This window comes from Papaver somniferum, chromosome 3 (genome assembly GCF_003573695.1).
Source record: "Papaver somniferum cultivar HN1 chromosome 3, ASM357369v1, whole genome shotgun sequence".
NCBI classification, from domain to species: domain Eukaryota; kingdom Viridiplantae; phylum Streptophyta; class Magnoliopsida; order Ranunculales; family Papaveraceae; genus Papaver; species Papaver somniferum.
Genome location: NC_039360.1, coordinates 205,795,521 through 205,802,883, shown reverse-complemented (window position 1 = coordinate 205,802,883; position 7,363 = coordinate 205,795,521). Strand labels below are relative to the sequence as shown.

The following is a 7,363-nucleotide window of genomic DNA, read 5'->3' as shown; positions in this document are numbered from 1 at the left end:
TCTTTCTCTACAGACTTCACAAGACTTGTATAAAAAACAGTTTCTCTTTCTTCGCCATGGGAACTGTCTTCTTCATCCACTATCCCCATTTTCAACACCAACAAAAAAATCCACGCCACCAACATCATCTTCCTCTAACATCATCAACACTAATATCACCATCTCCACCACCAAAAAATATCATCGTCACCAACAAATCAACATCACTGCCAAAAACCTCCACTAAGAGAAGAATTGAAGAAGAAATAGAAGAAGAACAGACACGAAAAAAAAAACAAATTTAATATAAGTATGAACTGGATGCACCTGGTTGCATCTTGTGTTATTCTTGGATGAAGCCAAGTCCAACCTTAATCTGGATGAAACTGGTTGCTTCTTGTGTTATTCTTGGATGAATTAATTTATAAAAGATTAAACTGAATGAAACTGGTTGCATCTCGTGTTACTCTTGGGTGAATCCAAATGTAACCAACTTCAAACTGAATGAAACTGGTTGCATCATGTGTTACTCTTGGGTGAATCCAGATTTATCCCACTTAAAAACTGAATGAGGGTTGTATCGTGTGTTACTCTTGGGTGAATCCTGATTTATCTAACTTCAAAACTGAATGAAACTGGGTTGCATCGTGTGTTACGCTTGGGTGAGTCCAGATTTATTTTACTTCAAACTAAATGAAACTGGGTTATATCGTGTGTTACTCTTGGGTGAATCCGTATATTGAAATCACAAAATCTTTAGATAACACAGAGATTAAATCCCTCAATACCATCTCAGCTAAATTGGATTTTTGTTGATGTTGTTGTTGTCTCAAATCCATTGTCTCAAAATTCCTCGTCAGTTTCTCCTAAAACCAGTTACAAATAAATCAAAATCAATTCAAAACCTTAGAAATTAAACTTACAGATTTAAACATAAGACTTGATAAGATTTTGATGACGAAGAATAACGCCGATTTTGATTTCATGATGAGTCTCAAAAACCCAACATGTTTTTCAATAAGCTGATTCAGATAGGATTATAACAAGATAAAAAAAATACATTAATGATGATGGTTGTATAGTGGCAGTAGATAGCAGTGGTGGTGATTAAAACTAATCTATACTTACCATCGGCTGATTCAGATAGAATTAGAAGAGGATAAAGAAAATCCTCTGGTTTCGATGGAAGGTCTTTGTGCCTTGCGAATTTTAATAAAACAAAAGAAGACGAGGGTATATTGGTATGTTATCATTATTTTAGTACATAAATTTTGGGCAGAATGCCTTAATTGGATAATTACAAAGTATCTTTTTAATTCCTGTCCATTTAAACGGTATCAAGCTTTACATACCCTTTTCACCTAGGAATTGTTGTTTTAGGGATAATTGACCAATTTTGTGTTTTAGAAACGGAGGGAGTATTTAATAACTTCTTTTTTATTTTCTTGGAATCTGTCTTATCTAAGTAATAGCTAACAACTAATAGATCAATAATTCTGCTCAACTCACTAAATAAAACCCACTGCTGACAACTTTTTTACCTTTCATTTTGTGACGCCCCAATTACTAAACCTGCTTAGCTAATAGGATTACAAACTAATTGAAGCATAAAATCTAGACTAACGATCTCAAGAATCTAGACTACATAAACTAAGCCAAAGAAAAACCCATACACTTTGATACAAAAAAATGAAGATTTCTCATGTGATACGAATATAACCATGTGTTGTTTACAGAGAAAACATACATATATAAAATATAAATAAACATCTTCAATTCGCTGAAACAAACAAATATCTTCACGTAAGCCTTTTCTTCTGAATGCTGAAACTGAAGTAGGAACGAATGAGCACATCATCCCAAAAGGGGGGCTCAACGAAAACATGCAACTCTCAAGTAATCACTAACATGCTTCACAGTTCTAAAAGAATATGAATCGAAAGAAACAAGAAGAAATTAATCATTCAGCTATTTATGTATCATGAAGCAAGTGTCACTCTAACATCGCCAAACTCATTGGAGAAGACGACGCGAGAGCAACCCTAATTAATAATAATAACATCGTCCATACAGAGTGCCCAGACAAACCATGATTTAGAATATTACTATCAAGATCAGAAAGTTAGACAAACAAATATAGTATGCATACGAGTGATTTCCCTAAAATAAAGTATTATATATAATAACGAAACAGGGAAGAAGCTGCCCTACTAGGTAATATTATAACGGGGAAGAAGCCGCCCTACTATATATTATGTATATACTATCGAAACGGGGAAGAAGCCGCCCCACTAGTATATTGAAACGGGGAAGAAGCCGCCCTACTAAATAATATTAAAACGGGGAAGAAGCCGTCATACTTAACTTAGCAAAGAGCCGTGGGGAATCACAGACACTCCTTGCGGGGAAATCATAGAACGCATATTACACGCACATCGAGACACATATAAGCGTTTACATAGATTGTAAAACACGGGAACATGCCAAAAGTAATAAAAACTCATCATGCTCGCATTAGAAAGAATGCTCAATTATTACAAGAAGGTTACAGGGTTCCCACCTGGATTGATGATAATGCCAACCTCAAGATCCACAATCCACGGGTTCATCTTTTGAATCGATCATTGTTAATAAAGATTAACTGTTAATCACAGAAGAACTCTAAGAATCTAGCCAAAATGGCTCACACAAAAAACATACAAGTTAATTTAATGGTTCTAACCTCATTTATGGTTCTACATCTTATTATTCTATACTTTTAGTTTATATAAAAGTTTACTAATTCGATTGGGTTGATTCTATAGTCCATTAGATATGTCTTATGAATATCTACACCTTGTAAAAGGAACCAAAGGCTAGTTCGGATAGTAAGGGTCCAAAGTTTCAAACTAGGAAAGCTAGGCATAAGCCCATGTCACACCCCGCAATTCTGGGGCAAGAACCTAGTCCAGAATCCCGGAGTGCGAGTATTGTAGGTCCAGAATTTTCTTTTAAAAATAAGAAACAATGTAGAACTACAAAAGAAATTCCAATAAAATAAATTAATTATTTACAAAACAATTTTAAATGACTACAATCCATAATTCAAATAAATAAATAACAACTCGACAATATTTAAATACCGATTCCCAAATCCCCGTGATAAATTATAAATTCTTTTCTTCCGCTAGTGTCTCTGTATACTCTGTAGGAAGAGAAGGGAAAAGGGGTGAAAAACCACATCCCAGTAGGAAATTTCTAAAAATAATATAGTGCAGCGTAAAAACAAACGAACGATGCATCAAAATCATAAATAAGCAGTTACATTCTTTTAATTCAGTTTCGATCTTTTAGTTGTTCCACGATCCAAAATTTAAGTAATTAATTCTTAAAATCATTTTAAAACCTTATTATGAATGTCGTTCAACTGAATATTACTAGCAACTTCTTTATGTGCGTTCCAAACTTTGTGATTTCTAGATGTTTCTTACTTTATTGTCTAAATAAACTTTTCCAACTAATTTTTAAAACAATTCTAGACTTATAACCACTTCCCACCGAGACACACACTATTTGAATAGTTGTGGCCCTGAACTCGGAAAACTCGACAACCCCAATCTTTATCCATATGGACCGCAGCCCAAATCACAATCAACCTTTAGACAACCCCATATCTGGTGCACCTTACAAGCGCAATAGCTATTGTGACCACACCGGTATTCATAAACACGGTAGCTATTATGGATACCTGATCTCAACATACACATCTACTACCCACCGGCAGTTTTATCCTGACCTCTTAGCAAGTACTGGCACTTTTGCATGCAATGGAAGAAATATATTAATGAGAATGGAAATAACCTGGTTAACAAACTTAACATTGTTACCAATTAAATAAGAATTTTGCCAGTGAAGTCTTAACAACTCTTTTAAGAAAAGTGAATGAGATAATAATTTGTGTTGCGACGAATAAAAATATTAATGCGAGTACAAAAGTATTATTTACATGTAAAAGATTTAAAGAAGAGAAATTAATGATCTTCGGTCTAAGAAATATTAGCGGATTGTCGGTGTAGTGAAATTGGGTAATCATCCATCCATTGACGGACCTACAGCTGAGCTAAAGGGGGCTTTAGCCCAGGTAGCTTTCCCATCCCACAGGCCACAAAAAAAAAAAAAAATCTGCTCGACTTACACTTTTGGCCCGGATTTTAAAAGAACATTTATCCTTTTTGGGTCCGTCCTTGCATCCATCCAAGAAATATTAGCGGATTGTCTAAGAAATTAATAATCTTCGGTCTAAGAAATATTAGCCGACTGTCTAAGAAATATCCATCCAACAAATATTAGAAGCATCTACTGGATCTCACTAATCAGGTATCACCCATGGATGAATCTAGCAATCGATTTATAAGAATGTTAGAGTCTACATCTTCATCTGTGAATACAGGATCGAGTGATAGAAAATAAAATGATGGAGTGGAAAAATTAGTTTTTCCATACTTCGATGGAACTGATCCTGAAGATTGGATCTATAAAGCTGAATTGTGTTTCAAATTTTATGAAACACCACCATTACAACAAGTTAAAACCGAAGGTTTTCATCTCGATGGTAAGGCTTTACAGTGGTACAAATGGATGAAATCAGTGGAGCCAATATAGTCTTGGGTATGGTTTTCAACTTCTTTGCTTAAACGATTTGGAAAAAATCATTATGATGAACCAGCTGCACCACTTATAAAATTGAGTCAAGAGGGTTCTCTAGATGATTTCGAAGAAGAATTTGTAGAAGCAACAAAGATTGTAAAGGAAATTGTCAGCGAAGAATTTGTAGCAATCCCAATTAACTCAGAAGTGGTAACAGATTTCATCCTAGATTCTTCAATTTCATCGGGACAAAACCATGATAAATCTCGTGATGGTTATTTGTTGGATGGATATTATAAAGAACTTGTTCAAGAGTTGATTTACAGACATGGGTACTGGTCAGATTTATGGTGTAATGGTGTTTCTAGTATTGCTTAGCAAATGTTTGGTAAAATGCTTCATAGGGTTATTGAAAACTGGATAGTAGTGATGAAACAATTGCCGCAAATGTATGAGGCCAAGAATTATTACTATCCTTGTCTCGACTGCACTCGCAGGATTTTTGATCGTGGGAAAGAATTTGAACTCATTGATGGGTACTCTTACTATGCTAGTGATTATACTTTCTGTTGGGAATTACTTACTTCTTATTTGTTTATACTGATGGTCTGTTCTATATCAATGGCTAACCACCATGTTGAAACTGTTCGTAAGCTTATTTTAAAACATGGGTACCCGATAGACTTTTTGTTATTGTATCTAATTGCATTTGTGCTGGGAAAAAAGGGTGATTATGGTGATCACAATAAACCATTTATTAAAAGGTCGGTAAGAAAGAAATTCTTGATATTCTTGTTGACAAGAGTGGTTGATATTGAGCAAGCTTATCAAAGGCTGGACACAGTAGTTCACTGGGGTATTGTGTTCTGGAATACAGTGGTCACTCAAGTTCTAAAAAAGTATGGGGTGGGGAAAGCACAAGAATGATTTCTCTATCATGGGGTCTGTAAAGTGCAACTTCGAGCTTCTTCTTATCATGTGCTGCTGCTCTTGGATGTTGTTTATTTTGACCAAATTCTTAAAGAAGCTTGCATACCTAACAAGGTAAATGACCTAAAACAAATTAGTTATGAATGTGCCGTTTCTCCCGATTCTGCTTATTGTCGAATGTTGTTTGATCGAGGTAAAATTGGTGAAACCATGTTGTGGAATTCTCATTCTACGATATTAGATGCTACATATGCGATTTTATCCATGAGGGAATTATTCAGGGTTGTAGTTGATAGACAAGAAGGTAATGTGCTACAAATTCTTTTGAATGGGTTTAAATTTCTTTTAGTGCCTACGACTCCAGTTCCCAGAATTTCTGAAACTCGATTTTATTTCTCAACAACTGGCTTCTTCTTGCACTTTTATTTTCTCACATCGGAAGCCTGTGGGAGTTTTTCAGGGAATGAGACAGTTTTAATGGCAAATTTGTATTCTACGATGGATAGCAAGCTAGTTGGGAGAGCTCTGTGCGTGAAAGATTACATTACAAGAGTGCAAATAAATGATTGGTTTACTGAGGATGAAGGATTTTTTCTATATTGGGCCATTGCAGGTCAAAGAAAAGACGAGTACGATATTTCCGAACTATAATCTAAATGGTAATCACACCTTGGTTAATGCTTGTCGATGCTTGCCATGTTTCGCTAGGTTTCATATTCGACACAAATGGCGCTCTGAGAAAGTGTTTTTCTGTGAGAGGGTAGCTCGTGTTGACAAGATTCTGAAGGTGAGAATCTGGTTATTCTATAGTCTACAACTATACAAACGGATCCTTGTAGTTTGCCAGCAACACAATCTCTATTTTGCTACTGAATCATGGAAGAATAGGATTTTTTCAAGTAGTTAGTACCAGGCCTACTAATTGTCGCTAAAGATCTTCGTATTCAGCTCAAGATGCTTATGGACTTTAAACCTTGAGGACAAGGTTGCTCTGAAGGGGACAGGAATGATAAGACTTGGCCACAAACGTGACCAAGGATGGCTTATTAGAGTTAGCGCGGCATTACAGGTCCATCTGCGTGGCTCAAGTGTTTGGTTATTTGTTTTTATTTATTGTCCTAGTCATGTAAAAGTTTTTCCTGGAGTGTCTTGTAAACAATTATATACCCAGATAGGGTATTGGTCTTGGAATATCGAATAGTTGAATCAAGGTTTATCCTTCATTTCTTGGTCTGTCTTCCCCTTCCGGTAGAACCCTGGCTAGGTTCTTATCAGTTTCATAATAGATGTATAATGGCTAGTGTATGAATTTGATATTATAATCAAGATTGTTTAACCCCCTCAATCGGTAATCAACTGCTTAGATGAGTATATAGAATTAATATTATCATATAATTAATTGAACGGTTTCCTTTGTCTTCTGGTGTAACTAGACACTAGGTTCACCAACTTGCTTCTATAGTATGGCAAGTCAATTAGAGTAAGTGAGATGGAAAACTATACGCGGGACAAGTTAGTCTTCTTTTACACCAAATCATGCAACGGTAGTGTAAAACAGTACAGATCAAAATCATATTTGTATGCACTATTATTCAATGCTACTTCATGTACATAAAACAAGCTAGCCATAATTCATATTATACGTTCTCAAACCAAATTTTACTAATCATAGTAATTAATGAAAAGTCACACAAACAAATCATACGATCTAACACTAAAATATAGTTTAGTTTGTATTATGCGAAAATCCCCTATATATCAAAACATAGAGATATAATGCAAAATAAAATCCATACCAAAATAGCTTAGTTTTTAGTATTACGTAGAA

General features: G+C 35.1%; 1 long non-coding RNA gene across 1 annotated transcript; it reads left to right on the top strand.

The window, feature by feature from the left end:
- The first annotated feature begins 4,235 nt into the window (after nt 1-4,235).
- On the top strand, nt 4,236-6,880 carry LOC113358492. Its single transcript, XR_003364577.1, has 2 exons — nt 4,236-5,839; nt 5,996-6,880. It is a non-coding gene; the product is annotated as an uncharacterized LOC113358492 (long non-coding RNA).
- Nucleotides 6,881-7,363: the final 483 nt, after the last annotated feature.